This window comes from Thalassophryne amazonica, chromosome 6 (genome assembly GCF_902500255.1).
Source record: "Thalassophryne amazonica chromosome 6, fThaAma1.1, whole genome shotgun sequence".
In the NCBI taxonomy this organism is placed as follows: Eukaryota; Metazoa; Chordata; class Actinopteri; order Batrachoidiformes; family Batrachoididae; genus Thalassophryne; species Thalassophryne amazonica.
The window spans coordinates 55,491,988-55,512,537 of NC_047108.1; positions in this window are offsets into that span (position 1 = coordinate 55,491,988).

Consider the following 20,550-nt stretch of genomic DNA (forward strand, 5'->3'; position numbering starts at 1 on the left):
TAGATTACAATTTGTTCATGTAAATGGGGAATCTTCTTCACAGACTAAAGTTAATTATGGAGTTCCACAAGGTTCTGTGCTAGGACCAATTTTATTCACTTTATACATGCTTCCCTTAGGCAGTATTATTAGACGGTATTGCTTAAATTTTCATTGTTACGCAGATGATACCCAGCTTTATCTATCCATGAAGCCAGAGGACACACACCAATTAGCTAAACTGCAGGATTGTCTTACAGACATAAAGACATGGATGACCTCTAATTTCCTGCTTTTAAACTCAGATAAAACTGAAGTTATTGTACTTGGCCCCACAAATCTTAGAAACATGGTGTCTAACCAGATCCTTACTCTGGATGGCATTACCCTGACCTCTAGTAATACTGTGAGAAATCTTGGAGTCATTTTTGATCAGGATATGTCATTCAAAGCGCATATTAAACAAATATGTAGGACTGCTTTTTTGCATTTACGCAATATCTCTAAAATTAGAAAGGTCTTGTCTCAGAGTGACGCTGAAAAACTAATTCATGCATTTATTTCCTCTAGGCTGGACTATTGTAATTCATTATTATCAGGTTGTCCTAAAAGTTCCCTAAAAAGCCTTCAGTTAATTCAAAATGCTGCAGCTAGAGTACTGACGGGGACTAGAAGGAGAGAGCATATCTCACCCATATTGGCCTCTCTTCATTGGCTTCCTGTTAATTCTAGAATAGAATTTAAAATTCTTCTTCTTACTTATAAGGTTTTGAATAATCAGGTCCCATCTTATCTTAGGGACCTCGTAGTATCATATCACCCCAATAGAGCGCTTCGCTCTCAGACTGCAGGCTTACTTGTAGTTCCTAGGGTTTGTAAGAGTAGAATGGGAGGCAGATCCTTCAGCTTTCAGGCTCCTCTCCTGTGGAACCAGCTCCCAATTCAGATCAGGGAGACAGACACCCTCTCTACTTTTAAGATTAGGCTTAAAACTTTCCTTTTTGCTAAAGCTTATAGTTAGGGCTGGATCAGGTGACCCTGAACCATCCCTTAGTTATGCTGCTATAGACGTAGACTGCTGGGGGGTTCCCATGATGCACTGTTTCTTTCTCTTTTGCTCTGTATGCACCACTCTGCATTTAATCATTAGTGATCGATCTCTGCTCCCCTCCACAGCATGTCTTTTTCCTGGTTCTCTCCCTCAGCCCCAACCAGTCCCAGCAGAAGACTGCCCCTCCCTGAGCCTGGTTCTGCTGGAGGTTTCTTCCTGTTAAAAGGGAGTTTTTCCTTCCCACTGTAGCCAAGTGCTTGCTCACAGGGGGTCGTTTTGACCGTTGGGGTTTTACATAATTATTGTATGGCCTTGCCTTACAATATAAAGCGCCTTGGGGCAACTGTTTGTTGTGATTTGGCGCTATATAAAAAAATTGATTGATTGATGTTTGTCTAATGTTTGCATGGAGACGAAAATTTGCGAACATCAACTGAATGTTCATAGAATGTTCAGTTGATGTTCAGCAAGTTTATGAATGTTCATTTAATGTTTGTGATGTTTGTCTAATGTTTGCATGAAAGCAAACAGACAAACATGTAAGGAAACATTTGCAAAAATCAATCAAGTGTTCATAGAATGTATGCTTAATGTTCATTCACATAATGTTCATGTTGTATGTGTAAAGCTTGCCTCTAAATAAAGTGTGTGTGTCTGTATATATATATATATATATATATATATATAATTTCACATTATAGGAAAACATTAAATATAATTTACGGCATACAGAAAGTTAATGTTGGATTAACCTACAATGCCTATCTCGGCTTTCAGTGCTTACCAGTCGAGTGAGTATAAGAGAAATTGTGGCAAGCTGGACATGTCCCAACTTGTCCTCTAACACTCCGAAACGGAGGTGTTCCTTTGTCTCGCTTCATCAGTGAATCGGTCTTTACGCGCGAAGCCTCCGCACGGCTTTCCATGACAAAATCTCGTTAAAACTGAAATCTGACGGAAAATGGCTGATGTCCAGCTCTTGTGATGACCAGAGAAAGAGCACACGACAGTCTCGTATCCACAGAGCCATCCGTTTAGAAATGATCCAGTGGTTTGTGCCTCGTCGTCGCAGCTCGGAGCGCGGCGCACCGACCGTCCTTAAAGCAGTCCTGAAAGCTGTACTAACAGACCTTATTCTCTGTGAAGCCCGTAAAATTTTCACCGAAAGCCAGATACATTTTTTGAATAGTTTCCAGGTGCCAGTCTCTAACAGCTTCTGAAAAAATTCTGATGGAAAAAAAGTCCTTTTCATTCCGCCATTTCCAGACAATGAAAATCCGACGAGGGGGCGGGACCACTCCTTCCCAAGGCGTGCTCACAGGCGAATGACGTCACCGACAGGCGTGGAAAAACTCACGCATGCGCACGAGGGTTCAAGCATGTCTGACATAAAAACATATGAATGAAATCCATATAGTTTTTGAAAAAAATAAAAAGGTACGATACTTTATTGTCAGACCTCGTATACTCTTATTAGGTGTTGACACAATTGAAGTTTAATGTCAGTGCCCAGAAAGAGACTTTATGAAGATAAGCTTATGATAATATTTTTGGATTATTGCTTGTTTCCCCCCCCCAACAGCAACCATGCCGGCTGCCATAAGAGTTGCTGAATCAGTGAATCCTCCATCTGATCAGTGGGTTGAGTGTGTGCCTGCAGTTGATTCACATCAGCCCGATTATCCCGAGGTTTGTACTATAATGGTTAAATAAGATTGTATAGTGTCTTGTGCCAGTAGATTCTAAAATTCATGTTCAGCAAGCAAAATATTCAAACATTTCTGGCAAGAAATACTCTGTTCTATTTGGGATATAATTTGAAAATAGAGTAAAATCTGTCAGTAATGAAGATGTATATGCTAACTTTCCTTCCTTAAAGAAATAATTTACAGGCCCTGTTACTCAAACATTTATTTATTGCTGATATAAAGTTTCAGAATTTTTTATAAATTCTGTGTCCCTTGCATAATGTTTCATTTGCATAGTGTGTGCATACTGTCTATGGTACCATACACTTGAAACATAAGGACTTCTATGCTGTAGTACTGAGGTTTACCATCTTATCTGGGGTGGAAAAACTGACCTGTGCCAACAAAAAAATTAATTTTTGGAGATTCTTTTGGAATAGACCTGAGTAAGCACCAAAATGCATTTGAGATGTCACATTTTTCTGGGGGACAGCCACCAGACCCCGCCAGGGCCTTGTCAAGATCTTTCAAGTTTTTTTTTTTTTCCTTAGCTCACTTTTATCACTCAGTTCATTCACAGATTTGTCCGTGCTCATGATGAAAGGTCAACAGCATTGGCTTAATCATTTGTGAAGCATAGGATTTAATAAAAAAGTGGGAACTTCTGTATTAAGGTTGTAACATGTGGATCTATATACATTTTGTGTCCAGGAGAAGCAGAATGACATCATTCACAGTATCAAACAGCTGAATGACAAAGTTGATGCACTACATCCTTGGACCATCTCTGAAAGTGTCGGTTCCCAGACATACCAGGAGAGAGAACAATGTGGACGCTGCTGACACAATTATCTGAAGGTTGGCCAGCTAAACCAGAAGTGTGTGCTTGAGCCAATTACAAACAGTGCCTGGAAGTAATGGGGCTTCCAGAAAAAGTCACTCAAAAGTAGTGAGTTAATGTTTTGTTTGTTAGATCCTCTTCACTTCAATAAAGTTTTTTTTTTTTTTTTTTTTTACACAGTGTATTATAAACATGCTGTATTTATGAAAACTAGTAACTAAAGGGCCTTTCCCATTGCATGCTTTATACGCATCAGGCAACAACTCCCAATGTGTCGTCAGTCACGTGTCAACGCCTCCCTACACCCTGACGCGACGCCTGCAGCAGGGGGGCGGAGATTTTCACTTTTTTTTTTTTCCAGAGGAAAGCTGAATGATCGCCATGTTGTATATGTGTCGGTGAACCAAGAAAAAGCTTTAATATAGCAATTTGATTTCACAATCAAATTAATTTTTGTGTTAAAATACATTTGCAAGGATTTTTCTTCAGAAAACTGCTCTGTATAAATGAGCAGTCCTGTGACACGTTTCTGTTTTGTAGAGATCAGTGGTTTCTTCCACGAGTCTTCCATGTTTGGACCCAACACGTTTCTACTGGACAGTATGAAGCTTTGTCACAGTTCAGAGCGCCAAAAGTTGGATTGGGTTGAACTTTGAACGTCATTCTGTTGACAAGCAGGAATGCGCACACTCCTGGTAGAAGCATCTGTTTAGCTCAGCTTTTGACGCGACACTTCTAACGCCTGTAAAAAGCTACGTGTTTCATTGAAAATAATGCTTTTTAGACCGATTTGTGATGCCTCTGACACTTCCAAGCATGCGGTGGAAAGGCCCTTAAATAGTGGTGGGTACAGAGGATTAATCATTTTTGTCTGATCTGCTTTCACCTGTGTGGTATACCTCGCTGATAACTAACCTGAGAAAAATTTTGCAAGCAAATAAACAGCTTGTTAAAAATATAGGGCCTGTCCAATAAGAAGTTGAGTTGAATACCAGTTATGACCATGCCGCTCAGATTATACAGTATCTGAACAGGAAAGTATATGTAATTGCTTATGACTAACAATGGAAATGTTCAACTTGCAGCTCAAGAGTGCTAATGACAGACTTGATGGCGAGGACAAGTGAAGCAGGCACCAGAGGAATGCCCTAATCAATACCTTGACTGCATCCACTCCTGGAATGGAACAAGGGAAGAATATGGTAACGAGCATTGTCAGGGGCTGCTTGTACGCTACGGCTCCCGTTTATCTTTGGCAGTGCAAGTCAGGAACCGTCAAAGGCAGCCTTGCCAGGGACGTGCCACAAATTTAGTTGTTATGGAGGCTGCAATAAATATCACAATCATCATTTCTACAATTGTGCCATAATTGGAAGATGTCCTATCCAAGCAGAAGAAGTATAGATGGGACCATCCTGAACTTCTTCCTGACCCAGATTACAGGTTTGAGAAACTAACAATCTTGCAAATCAGTCTTTTTTGGGTGGGGGGGGGGTGACACCCAGTCACATTAGAGAGGCACCGTGACGTCTGGTCTCTCTCTGGCTGCTAATGCAACATGGCAGAATCCGCTACAAAATATTAATTTCCGTGTAACGTATGCGTCAGTCACAGTCAGTCAGAGCTGCGTGTCGTCAGAGCGAGCTGCAAAAAGTTTGTACCTGAGTTTTCAGAGGTGGTGTTTGTGGTTGCCATCTGCCACGCCGGTGTTTGCCAACCCGGACAGTGGGAATACCACCTCAACCGGCAACTTAGCCCCGCGACTGGACAGCAACAACGTCCGAGGCCCGCCCAACGTGGTGAATTCACTGAGGCCGCGCGCTGCGTCATTAGAGCCGCGCGTCACGAGTGCCGCTTCCCCGAGGCCTCGTGCAGCCACCGCGGATCCATCAGCGAGGAAACACCGAGGCCGCGCGGCACCAGCGCAGTGCAGATCCATCCCGGTGACAAACAACGCAGGCTGTTAACATCGGCGATCGACAAGCTGCTCATAAGCCGACCATGGGGCCTAAGAAGGTTCTGACAGCGGAGGAAGGTGACGATATTAAAAAATCTCTGGACTTTCTATCAGAGGAGATTTCTGTTGTGAAGCAGCAACAGAAATCAATCATGGATCTGGTGGAGGAGGTGAAGGCATTACGGCTCCAGAATGCCGAGAAAGACAGGCATCTGGTGCAGCTGGAAAATAGAGTGGCTGAATTGGAGCAGTACACCAGAATTAACGACATCATCACAGGTCTTCATATCAAACCACGGTCCTACGCACGGGCGGTAACAGATGAGAGCGGAGGGGAGCCCAGTGAACAGGAGGTCAGCTCTGTGGAAAAACAGGTTGCTGATTTCCTCCTATCTAAAGGTATAGAAATGGATTTAAATAACATTGAAGCGTGCCACCCTCTGCCCCGGAGAAATGACGGTGATAAACGAACCGTCATCATGAGATTCATCAACAGAAAACACAAAACAGCACTGTTAAAACAAGGAAGAAAACTGAAAGGGACAAACGTATTCATCAATGAACATCTCACCAAACGGAATGCCGACATCGCCAGGAAAGCACGCTTCTTGAAGAAACAGGGAAAAATCCAGCACACATGGACTTCAAACTGTAAAATATTCATCAAACTGAACGGATCACCAGAACAAGCAAAAGTCATGGCAATAAGGAACATCGAGGAGCTGGACAAATATGAACAATAGTGTTTCTTAAAGCGAGGATCTGGACAAATATGACCAATAAGGTATGAGGACACAAACACATCACAACACCATGACACAGACCAGAGGAACCTATTCATCTACTACCTATTCATCTACATCTGGAGACAAGAAGGATATAACTCAAAGGATTGCTGATCATGGAAAAGTAGAACTGAGAACATTTAAATACACAGACCACAATGTACTGGACTTGGAGCACGATATAGACCCGGACAATAATTTCTTCTCAAATATCAATGACAGTTGTTGCTATTATACAGATGAACAGTTTAATCGGATCATTAAAACGGATAACAAATTATCAATAATCCATTTCAACAGCAGACGTCTATATGCAAACTTTAACAACATTAAAGAATATTTAAGTCAGTTTAAAAAAATATTTAACATAATTGCTATATCAGAAACATGGATCAATGAAGATAAAGGAATGGATTTTGAACTGGATGGATATGAATTTAATTGTGTAAACAGAAAAAATAAGAGTGGAGGAGGAGTGGCTGTGTATGTGGATAAGAACATGGATTATAAAATAGTAGACAATATGACAACTGTGATTGATAACTTATTAGAATGTATAACTATTGAAATATGTGAAGAAAAAAGCAAAAATGTATTAGTCAGCTGTATATATAGAGCACCAGGATCTAGTATTGAAACATTCACTGACTGTATGGGAAAAATGTTCTCAAAAACTAATCAAAAAATTGTGTTAATTTGTGGTGACTTAAATATTGATCTGCTCAATCCAAATAAGCATAAAATAACAGATGAATTTATCAGTATAATGTACAGTATGAGTTTATATCCAAAAATCACCAGGCCAAGCAGAATTACATCCCATAGTGCTACCTTAATTGATAATATATTCAGCAATGATATTGAGAATAACACTGTGAGTGGATTATTAATCAATGACATTAGTGATCATCCACCAGTTTTCATCGTTTATAATAGAAACCATCGGCGGAATCAGCCAGAGGAGAAAATAAAATACAGGCGAGTGCGGACAGAGGAAAACATGAACACACTAAAGAAGGATTTACAGGAGCAAAACTGGGAAAAGGTATACAGTGAAAGTGATGTTGATAGTGCATATGAAACTTTTTTACAAATATTTACATCATTATATGATAAAAATTGTCCAATTAAACAAGACTACAGAAAACAAAAAATCCAAGCTCGACCATGGATGACGAAAGGGTTACGAAATGCATGTAATAAGAAAAATACACTGTATAGAGAATTCATAAAACTAAAGACTAAAGAGGCAGAAAATAGATATAAGAAATACAAAAATAGATTAACTAATATTATACGGGTATGTAGGAAGGAATATTATAGTAACATATTATATAATAACAAAAACAATATTAAAGGAATATGGGATATATTAAATAGCATTATCAAAAATGGTAATAAAAAACAGAGTTACCCTCAGTATTTCATTGATAATAATGTCAAGAAGGAAAATAAGGATGAGGTAGTCAACGGTTTTAATAATTTTTTTGTAAATATTGAACCAAGCTTGGCAGAAAAAATTCCCGATTCCCAATCTGAGGATTGGGATAATAATCTTATAGAAAGAAATCCCTGTTCAATGTTCCTCACAGCAGTGGATGGAAATGAAATTATAGACCTTGTGAATAATTGTAAATATAAAACATCTACCGATTTAAATGAAATTGATATGGTGGTGGTAAAACAGGTCATTGAATGGATTGTAGAACCATTAACATACATCTGTAACTTATCATTTCAAACCAGTAAATTTCCCAATCAAATGAAAATAGCTAAAGTTGTGCCGCTGTATAAGACTGGGGATAGACACCACTTCACAAATTATAGACCTGTTTCTTTGCTTCCACAATTTTCCAAATTATTAGAAAAGTTATTCAATAATAGATTAGACAAATTCATAAATAAACATAAATTACTTACTGATAGTCAATATGGATTCAGAGCACATAGTTCAACATCACTTGCATTAATAGAATCAGTTGAGGAGATTACAAACGCCATAGACCACAAATTACATTCAGTTGGAATATTTATAGACCTTAAAAAGGCTTTTGATACAATTAATCATGACATATTAATCAATAAACTTGAACAGTATGGGATTAGGGGGTTGGTGTTGCACTGGGTGAGAAGCTACTTAAGTAACAGAAAACAGTTTGTGAAGTTGGGGGAATATACATCATCATGCTTGGACAATGCTTGTGGCGTCCCACAGGGGTCAGTATTGGGTCCAAAACTGTTTCTAATTTATATAAATGATATTGTCAATGTTTCCAAAATATTAAAATTAGTATTATTTGCAGATGACACAAGCATTTTTTGTTCAGGGGGGGATTTGCAGGAGTTACTGAGGAGGATCAGTATAGAAATGGGAAAATTGAAAATATGGTTTGACAGAAACAAATTATCATTAAACTTAAGTAAAACAAAATACATGTTATTTGGCTATTGTAATACAGACATACAGGTTCAGTTACAAGTCGAGGGGGTAGATATTGAAAGGGTACATAAAAATAAGTTTCTGGGGGTGATAATAGATGATAAGATAAACTGGAAGACTCATATAAAACATATACAAAGTAAACTGTCAAGAAGCATTTCACTTCTAAACAAAGCGAAACATATTCTGGACCACAACTCACTCCGCATTCTTTACTGCTCACTGGTTTTACCATATTTACAGTACTGTGCAGAGGTATGGGGTAATACTTATAAAGGTACAACACAATCACTATCAGTAATGCAGAAAAGAGCTATAAGAATTATTCATAATACTGGCTATAGAGATCATACAAATCCACTATTTTTACAATCCAAATTCTTAAAATTCACAGACTTGGTTCATTTTCAAACAGTACAAATTGTGTATAAAGCAATAAACAATTTACTTCCAGCAAATATTAAAAATATGTTTTTTAACAGATCAGGGGATTACAGTCTGAGGGGGAAATTTAATCAGTGGGCACGAACAACATTAAAAGGTTTCTGTATTTCTGTCTGTGGGGTGAGGATGTGGAACAGATTGGGAGTGGGGCTCAAGCAATGTCCAAGCATGAACCAGTTCAAACAGCGGTACAAAAATATGGTTTTTTCTGGGTATAGGGAGGAAGGGTAATGAGGGTTAGGGTGTTTTTGTTTTTTGCTTCGGCTTGTAAATATATAGTATTTTGTATGTAAGTAGGTATGTGTAGGTGTATATTTATGTTTGTGTATATATATGTGTATATATGTATATATGTGTATGTATATGTGTATGTATGTTGATGTGTGTATGTATATATACACATGTGTATGTGTATGTATATGTATATATATATATTGATATCGGTTTAGGTGTGTAGGAATCTATGTGTATATGTGGCAAAGGGTATTACTGGTTGTGGGGAAGAAGGGGTAGGGATAAATAAGCTGATGCTTCACCCTACCCCTTTTCGGACATGTTGGGTACACAGTAGGAACTTTTTTGTTGTTGTCTTTACTGATCTATCTTGTAATTGTTGTTGTATCAAATGTTCGAAATAAACAGTTTTCATTTTCATTTTCATTTTTCATTAACTCTAACATGTCTATCATATATTATGTAAAAGCTACTGAAGAACACTTCGAAAACGGAAAATGCTGTTTTCACAACTTGATAACACAAGACATCTCGCAGAGTGTGCACACATCCTGCAGTCGATGGTAACTTCCACATTTTTCAGAAGCTCATGCATGTGCACACACATGATCTCCTTTGGATGCCATTAAATTGTCATTGAGTTTATCCTACAACACCAATATAAACAAACAGAGGCGAATATATTAGTGATACACAGATAACAAAGGGCGCATATATATATACACATATATACGTATATATATATATATACACACACACATATATATATATATACACACACACATATATATATATACACACACACATATATATATATATATACACACACATATATATATATATATACATACATACATACTGGGATACCAATTAAGAAGACAATCCTCATACGGCTGAGGGTATTTTAGCATTGTGTTTATATTTCATAATATCAAAGCTTATGAGCAGATTAGCAGCAGCATTTAATTTGCCTTGTACATGGAATATTTTTGATTAAAATTTTATTTTACTTCCGGAGAAACTTTTTCCTCTGGTGATCAAACATTTATTATTTTTTGTATATTTTTTTATCATGAATTTCCTCAGGAAATTTTATTGTAATGTGTTTGTGTTAAAACTGTTCAATTTTGCTTTAAAAATTGTGTTCAATTATAATGTCGTATCTGACTGTCATACTTCTATGTGATAAAAACTTAGTGTTTAGTCATGTGAATTTCCTCAGGAAATTTGATTGTAATGTGTTTGTTAAACTGTTTAGTTTCGCTCTTAAAAATGTGTGTTCAGCAAGTTGCATTGTCATATCTGACTGTCATACTGGGTCTTCAAATCTGTGATTAAAAACTTTATATTATTTCTTCATAGGAATTTTCTCAGGGAATTTGAGAGTAATGTTTGTTTTAAAACTGTCCACAGTTTTGCTCTTAAATATCAAAGTATTATTAACTGTATGTAGATGTAAGCTGAATTTATTTTTGCTCCTAAAATGTGTAGTTGGTTGTAGATCTATAGATGAATGTTTTTTTAGGTTTCATTATTATTTCTCGAAGATTTATTCTTTTGCAACTAGATCCCACACCCATGAATTTAGCTTGGCTCACTCGCAGCCCGGACCCTACGGGTAAGCGCTGTTTTTTTGGCCAAACAGGACACGTGCTAAGGACATGCCCCTTAGCACTACAAATGAGAGCCGCCAGTTGACGTTCCTCTGGGGGCATTTTGGCCCTGCCGAGCTGCATGGGCTCACCAGCAGGGGGAGCTGGCTTGTTGGAGGTGGATTCAATGGAGCTTGGTTGGGACGGCCCCAGTGCATGCCACGGGCTGGGGTGAGTGGAAGAAGCCTGGTCAGCCCGACGGCCTTTTTCCCTAACGTCACTCCCTCAACCTATTGTCCAGCCGGATCACAAGAGAAATGAGTGAATCCAGATCCGCAAACTTGTCCAAGACTGCCAGCTCGTCTTTTAGTGCGTCGCTCAAGCCGTTTATGAAGACGCTTCGCAACGCTGTGGCGTTCCAGTCGGCCTCCGCTGCGAGAATGCAGAAGTCGACCGAAAACTCTGCAGCACTACAGTGATCCTGTTTCAGTATTAGCAAACGCTGAGAGATGGAATCTCTCCGAGAGGGATGATTGAAAATTAATCGGAACTCTTGAGAATGAAGTGAACGAATGGAGGAGCGGAGAGTTGTTGCTCCAGAGAGCGGTAACTCAGGAGCGAGCCTCCCCCTGAGCAAATTGACCACGTATGCAATTTTACTTTTACTGGAGCTGTAATGAGAGGGATGCTGGCTGAAAACAAAGTAGCACTGCATTAAAAAGGAGGCACAAGTGTCTACACACCCGGAGAACGGTTCTGGATGGCATATGAACAGTTTGGGTGATGCTGCGGAGGCAGCGACGGAGACCGAGGAGGTGACAAGTTGAACCGGAGCAGCAGTAGGCGGTGTTGGTGTGTGTATAACCGAGAGCTGTGTGGACAGGTCTGTGAGTCAAGTGTCGGAATGTTTAACATGATCTGTTAGCGAGCTCACATGATCTGTGATGGAGTCCACAGCCTGCTGGAGCTTCTCGAGGTACTTGCCCTGAATGGTAAGTGCCTGCTGCATCCGGTCTTGCCCCTGCTGGGTCCATGATGTGGCCAGAAACTCTGGTTATGGTTCAGGCGTGAGTGAAAGGCAAACCCAAAAGTAGGGAGCAGAGAGCAAGAAGTTAGAACATGGATTTATTTACAAAGGGACTATTTACAAGGGGGAAATGTGCAGAAGACTGCCCAGCCGCATGGAGACAGGCCCGCACAGCGGTGGAACCAGGGGAACAGCAGTCCGGAAGACTTCAACCCAGATGAGGTGGATCCGGAGCCAGGTGGCCGCCTGCAAGCTGTCGACGTGGTCTGCAGAGGATACACAGGTGAGTGAGTGCTGAGCTGAGTCAATTCCACAAGTTTGTAATCAGAGTCAATTAGTAACAGATTGTCTTAGTTGAGTCCAGAATTCTGAAGAGAGCTGAAGCTGTGGAAATAAGCTGAAGCTACGCTACTGGACGCTAGTTAAGAGCATGGGAGCTCAGAATTAACCAGAATAAACACTAAGTAGGAATGCACAAAGAGAGGCCAGTTACCGTGGGCTAAACCATCGGTTCTCCCCGGTGATCCCAAGGCTTCAGTGTTGGCTGGTTTTACCGGAAGGATGGCTGGGGCTCTCAGCAGATTCGTGCAGCTTTCTTGATCCAAGGATAAAATGTTTAGGTGTTTGTTCACTGGTACTTATAGTGTCCTCAAAAAGTTATTGGAACCACATTAAAGGTGTTTGTGACTTTAGAAAAATTTAAAATTTTAAGAGCGGTCTTGTAAATTACAAAACAAGAAGGAAAAGTCACTTTCTGTAAATTCGCTGTTATTCTGAAAAGTTCCGCTAGGAAGTTAACTTATAAAATGAACAACTTGATGAGCCTTAAAAACAGTTGTCAGGTTGGTAACTTTTTGTCAATCACAGAATGAACAAAGAACCACTTGGTAGCTTAACTACATGAAGCTATAGGCCACAAAAGAAAAAATAAGTGTTTCAACAAGAGGAAGAAAAAGAAGAGAAGTGGCCAGAAGGCAGAAGAAGCTTGCTGAAGGGGAAAAAAGAAAGGGTTGAAGAAACTCCGTTCTGAACTTTTAAAGGGGACTTATGTTATTAAACTCTACCCACTTGGTGTAGAATTTAACTTCAGAAAAGTTCCATGTGTAGAGAGACAGATGAGTTAATATACTTGGAAGAGTTCCTCTCTGAATAATCTGGAACACTTAAAGCATTGCATCCTATTTGGCTCCAAAAAGGACTAGATGCCAAATTTGTAAATATTTTGACCAGCTTACTTCTGTGAATAACTGACACTGACTAATTAAACTTATTACATCGTTTAATGATTTTTAATCATTTAAAACTACTTAAGCTGGTACAATCCTGATTCAAACTGGACATAAAAGTTTAGTGATTGACCCCCTCACATTAACCCTCTGGGGTCCGAGGGCATTTTTTTGGACAGTTCCCTCGACTGGCATAAATGTTTTTTTATTGCTGTTAACAGCTCTCCCTGCATCCTACAATCAAGTTTTATGTCTTTTTTTTCAGGACAACCTGTGCTTTCAGAATATATATGTTTTTGTTGTGTGTTTTTTTTAAGTGTAATAAAGGTTTACAATCAAAAATAGGCAAGGGAAAAATAAAGCAAAAAATAATTTTCCACACACATTTATTCAAAACACAGCAAACTTTAATAAACTGTTTTGACACTTTATAAAGTTAATTTGAGGTCTTGTGTGAAAGACTACACCAAAAAGGTTCAAACAATAAACACAAATGCACATTTTGAACAATACAGTGGTCCCTCGCTATAACGCGGTTCACTTTTTACAGCCTCGCAGTTTCACGTATTTTTTAGTCCAATTTTACGTTTTGTTTTTTTTTCCCACAGTGCATTGTGTTCTGCGTCCTCATCAAACAGGCCGGTCGCGGCACCGTGAAGGCAGAGCACGCGCATTGTGTTCTGCGTGTCTGTTTAAAAGAATCTTCTCGCCCAGAAGAAAAAAAGAGTGCCAACAGCTACCCATAACTGTGTTCTTCACTCGGAAAAAGACACCTGCACCGAGGTGTGACTCAGTGGAAAAAGACGTGACAGCGGAGTGGTGCCATGACAAAGAGGCGCGATCAGAGGAACTGTGAAATACTGGTCAGTCACTATTAATAATTTATGTGTCCAACCTCGTAAGTTGATCATTAAAATTAAATTTGTTAGTTCTAAAAGCCATCATAATTATAGGAAAACGTTCTATTTTTATTTCTCAAACAAATGTTTGGGCCTGAAAACAGGTTGGTCTTATTTTTCTACTAAGGTTTGAACTTTGAGAGTGTTTACACACAAGAGAAAAGTAAGAAAATGTTAATGCCTGTTTGAGAAAAGTGTATAAAGTGTGTAGTGAGGGGTTTTACAGCCTTAAAACGTCTATAATAGTTGTAAAAAGTAACGCTGACTACTTCGCGGATTTCGCCTATTGCGTGCTATTTTTAAAACGTAACTCCCGCGATAAACGAGGGACCACTGTATACACAAAATGGTCTATGCGTTTTGTTGTCCGTTGATATGGTAACCAGTGCTTTACGCAGAGAAAGCAACAGAGTTATCCAGTAACATTCACATGCAAACTAGTGGAGCAATCCTGTTAGTTACACACTTTGTTTGAGCAAGTGAGATTGTCATCAATCAATCAATCAATTTTTTTATATAGTGCCAAATCACAACAAACAGTTGCCCCAAGGCGCTTTATATTGTAAGGCAAGGCCATACAATAATTATGTAAAACCCCAACGGTCAAAACGACCCCCTGTGAGCAAGCACTTAGCTACAGTGGGAAGGAAAAACTCCCTTTTAACAGGAAGAAACCTCCAGCAGAACCAGGCTCAGGGAGGGGCAGCCTTCTGCTGGGACTGGTTGGGGCTGAGGCTCTCAGGAGCACAAAGAGGCTCTCTTTGTGCTCCTGCTGTCACTGATCGCTGTGCGTAATGGCGCAGGGCACACTGAGTATGTACTAATAGTATGTACTCATTGGAGCACCCAGGGGGCTATTCAAACGGGCCAACTAGTAACACATCACTCCTGAAAACGATCTTTGGTTTTTCATGTGAGGTAAATCTGCCCTACGATTGCATTTTGGAAAACCATGTGACAGTGAACCAATTCCGATTGGACACTCACATTGTGCATGTCATCACACAGCTTCTATGAGGAGTACAAAGATGGCCGATGGCTGGCTCGAAAGTCCGCGGAGTTAACTTTCCAGCAAAAAAAAAAGTAAGTTTCTATCTCATATCATTCAGAAGTTATAATTTTTGAAAGCTTGGTCTTAGCCATCGTATACGACGGCGTGGGCCCCAGAGGGTTAATAAATTGAGATTGTACATCTCTAAATCTAATTTGTGCTCTGATTTATGACAATTGGAGAGAGAGATACAGATGGTGAGTGCTGAGCCAGTCACTTCCAGAAGCAGTTCACACAGTCAATCAGTGAACTTATCACAGCTGGTCCAGATAAGCAGGCAGTTAGGCAGAAAGATTCTGTTCAGTTTCTTCAAATCGTTCTTAATCAGGAAAAGTTGTCAGTTCAGTTTGAATCAGTGATAATTGATCACAGCTGGTCCTGGTCAGCAGGCAATTAGACAAAAATGATTCAGTGCTGTTTCTTCCAGTTGCTCCTCTTCGGGAAAAGTTCACAGTTCAACTTGTATTACATTTTAAGCAGAGTTCAGTATGCAGCAGCTTGTCAAAGCAAAATAGAGCAAACACTTAACTTGCCTGATGTGGAGCGTGGGAGCTCCGTCATAGGCTGCAGGAAAGTCTTGGTTTGCTTCAGCGACAAGCTGCTTCTTTTCAGGCTGGTGTGTGGAAACACCAAGAGAAAAATAGTTGAGCAAGAGAAAAATGACCAGTCTTACTGTGGAAGGTTTTCAGAGTTTCTGGCAAGGATGGAGTGAAGAGCCAGGGTTCATATACTGCAGTTGATGAAATGTGGTACAGGTGTGTCAATCAGCTTGCGGCATGCCACCTGTGCAGAAAAGGAAAACAAGAAGCAGCAGCAGACAGAGCAGGCAGCCCACAGCATACACACCTGTAAAAGGTATTTTTGTAAATAACTGTGCATTTTGTGTTAACCAGTTAATCTTGTTTCATCGGAAAATTGAAATGACGTTGTCTTCCGTGAAGTCACATGTGCCCAGTGACTTATTCAGACGATTCAATCATGCCGGTACTACTCAATCTAACAGCAGAGTTATTACCTGGGTCTGACCTCTACAGTCAAGCTTTGACCAAACCCCAAAAGGGAAATAACTTAGCTGAAATGCTAGGAAAATTGGCGTTAATCCTTTACCTACTGAGGCTATAAATGGACGATTGGTTATTTTTTATTTAGAAATAATGTTCTATGTTTGTGTGCTTTGGTACCTTTTTCCAAGAGTACCTGAATTTCAATTATATTACACCTGATTAACTATTTATACACATTATTTGTAAGTTTTAGCATTTAAAATGAGAAAAAACACAAAAACGAACTTGATTTTTTTTTTCAGTTTTTTAGGGAAAAATGATTATGTAAATTAAGTTTGGATTTCACATTTTTAACAGGAAGCTGTAAGTGTTTACAATCAAAATAATTTATTTTGTGTGTCTAGAACTCAGAAACAGCGCAGAAACAGTGCAAAAGTAAACATTTTGCAAGGCGAAAATATGCAAAAAAGTAACCAATTTTAAAGTGCAGAACCAAACAATATGAATAACAAAGTGCAAAAATATATATATGAATATATCAATTATTATCTGTATTATTAAAATGTGTAATAAATCACTCAATTGATCACTCATTTTGTGCAAAATTATACAATATGAATAAAACAAAGTGTCAAACTATATACAAATATATAACCAAGAATCAAAATTAGATCTAAACTACATCAGTCCATTGTCAGTGTGGTACTGTTTGTAACAGTTTGTCTGGCTGAAGACAGAGGCCAATTTTACAAAGTTTGCACATCCAGCAGGTTGACCTCTTGCACACCTTGCAAGAACGCCGCCCCTTTGTGGATCGCTGGCAAGGTGGGTTTCTGCTTGTTGGCACCGGGCAGTGGCTTGTGGCTGATGGAGCCATCACACCCACACAAACACGCACACACACCTTCACAAATGACACTAACACCCTGCCTTTTCCTCAAATTACTACATTTCAAATCAAAATCAAATCAATTTTATTTATATAGCGTCAAATCACAACAAACAGTTGCCCTAAGGCGCTTTATATTGTAAGGCAAAAGCGATACAATAATTACAGAAAAACCGCAACAGTCAAAACGACCCCCTGTGAGCAAGCACTTGGCGACAGTGGGAAGGAAAAACTCCCTTTTAACAGGAAGAAACCTCCAGCAGAACCAGGCTCAGGGAGGGGCAGTCTGCTGCTGGGACTGGTTGGGGTTGAGGGGAGAGAATCAGGAAAAAGACATGCTGTGGAAGGGAGCAGAGGTAATGATTAAATGCAGAGTGGTGCATACAGAGCAAAAAGAGAAAGAAACACTCAGTGCATCATGGGAACCCCCCAGCAGTCTAAGTCTATAGCAGCATAACTAAGGGATGGTTCAGGGTCACCTGATCCAGCCCTAACTATAAGCTTTAGCAAAAGTGAAAGTTTTAAGCCTAATCTTAAAAGTAGAGAGGGTGTCTGTCTCCCTGATCCGAATTGGGAGCTGGTTCCACAAGAGAGGAGCCTGAAAGCTGAAGGCTCTGCCTCCCATTCTACTCTTAAAAACCCTAGGAACTACAAGTAAGCCTGCAGTCTGAGAGGGAAGTGCTCTATTGGGGTGATATGGTACTAAGAGGTCCCTAAAATAAGATGGGACCTGATTATTCAAAACCTTATAAGTAAGAAGAAGAATTTTAAATTCTATTCAAGAATTAACAGGAAGCCAATGAAGAGAGGCCAATATGGGTGAAATATGCTCTCTCCTTCTAGTCCCCGTCAGTACTCTAGCTGCAGCATTTTGAATTAACTGAAGGCTTTTCAGGGAACTTTTAGGACAACCTGATAATAATGAATTACAATAGTCCAGCCTAGAGGAAATAAATGCATGAATTAGTTTTTCAGCATCACTCTGAGACAAGACCTTTCTAATTTTAGAGATATTGCGCAAATGCAAAAAAGCAGTCCTACATATTTGCTTAATATGCGCATTGAAGGACATATCCTGATCAAAAATGACTCCAAGATTTCTCACAGTATTACTAGAGGTCAGGGTAATGCCATCCAGAGTAAGGATCTGGTTAGACACCATGTTTCTAAGATTTGTAGGGCCAAGTACAGTAACTTCAGTTTTATCTGAATTTAAAAGCAGGAAATTAGCGGTCATCCATGTCTTTATGTCTGTAAGGCATTCCTGCAGTTTAACTAATTGGTGTGTGTCCTCTGGCTTCATGGATAGATAAAGCTGGGTATCATCTGCATAACAATGAAAATTTAAGCAATGCTTTCTAATAATACTGCCTAAGGGAAGCATGTATAAAGTGAATAAAATTGGTCCTAGCACTAAACCTTGTGGAACTCCATAATTAACCTTAGTCTGTGAAGAAGACTCCCTAATTACATGAACAAATTGTAATCTATTAGATAAATATGATTCAAACCACCGCAGTGCAGTGCCTTTAATACCTATGGCATGCTCTAATCTCTGTAATAAAATTTTATGGTCAACGTATCAAAAGCAGCACTGAGATCTAACAGGACAAGCACAGAGATGAGTCCACTGTCTGAGGCCATAAGAAGATCATTTGTAATCTTCACTAATGCTGTTTCTGTACTATGATGAATTCTAAAACCTGAATGAAACTCTTTAAATAGACCATTCCTCTGCAGATGATCAGTTAACTGTTTTACAACTACCCTTTCAAGAATTTTTGAGAGAAAAGTAAGGTTGGAGATTGGCCTATAATTAGCTAAGATAGCTGGGTCAAGTGATGGCTTTTTAAGTAATGGTTTAATCACTGCCACCTTAAAGCCTGTGGTACATAGCCAACTAATAAAGATAGATTGATCATATTTAAGATCGAAGCATTAATTAATGGTAGGGCTTCCTTGAGCAGCCTTGTAGGAATGGGGTCTAATAGACATGTTGATGGTTTGGAGGAAGTAACTAATGAAAATAACTCAGACAGAACAATCGGAGAGAAAGAGTCTAACCAAATACCAGCATTACTGAAAGCAGCCAAAGATACGATATGTCTTTGGGATGGTTATGAGTAATTTTTTCTCTAATAGTTAAAATTTTATTAGCAAAGAAAGTCATGAAGTCATTACTAGTTAAAGGAATACTCGGCTCAATAGAGCTCTGACTCTTTGTCAGCCTGGCTACAGTGCTGAAAAGAAACCTGGGGTTGTTCTTATTTTCTTCAATTAGTGATGAGTAGAAAGATGTCCTAGCTTTACGGAGGGCTTTTTTATAGAGCAACAGACTCTTTTTCCAGGCTAAGTGAAGATCTTCTAAATTAGTGAGACGCCATTTCCTCTCCAACTTACGGGTTATCTGCTTTAAGCTACGAGTTTGTGAGTTATACCACGGAGTCAGGCACTTCTGATTTAAAGCTCTCTTTTTTAGAGGAGCTACAGCATCCAAAGTTGTCTTCAATGAGGATGTAAAACTATTGACGAGATACTCTATCTCACTTACAGAGTTTAGGTAGCTACTCTGCACTGTGTTGGTATATGGCATTAGAGAACATAAAGAAGGAATCATATCCTTAAACCTAGTTACAGCGCTTTCTGAAAGACTTCTAGTGTAATGAAACTTATTCTCCACTGCTGGGTAGTCCATCAGAGTAAATGTAAATGTTATTAAGAAATGATCAGACAGAAGGGAGTTTTCAGGGAATACTGTTAAGTCTTCTATTTCCATACCATAAGTCAGAACAAGATCTAAAGTATGGTTAAAGTGGTGGGTGGACTCATTTACATTTTGATCGACGCCAATTGAGTCTAATAATAGATTAAATGCAGTGCTGATGCTGTCATTCTCAGCATCTATGTGGATGTTAAAATCGCCCACTATAATTATCTTATCTGAGCTAAGCACTAAGTCAGACAAAAGGTCTGAAAATTCACAGAGAAACTCACAGTAACGACCAGGTGGACGATAGATAACAACAAATAAAACAGGTTTGTGGGACTTCCAATTTGGATGGACAAGACTAAGAGTCAAGCTTTCAAATGAATTAAAGCTCTGTCTTGGTTTTTGATTAATTAATAAGCTGGAGTGGAAGATTGCTGCTAATCCTCCCCCTCGGCCCGTGCTACGAGCATTCTGACAGTGTGACTTGGGGGTGTTGACTCATTTAAACTATCATATTCATCCTGCTGTAACCAGGTTTCTGTAAGGCAGAATAAATCAATATGTTGATCAATTATTATATCATTTACTAACAGGGACTTAGAAGAGAGAGACCTAATGTTTAATAAACCACATTTAACTGTTTTAGTCTGTGGTGCAGTTGAAGGTGCTATATTATTTTTTCTTTTTGAATTTTTATGCTTAAATACATTTTTACTGGTTGTTGGTGGTCTGG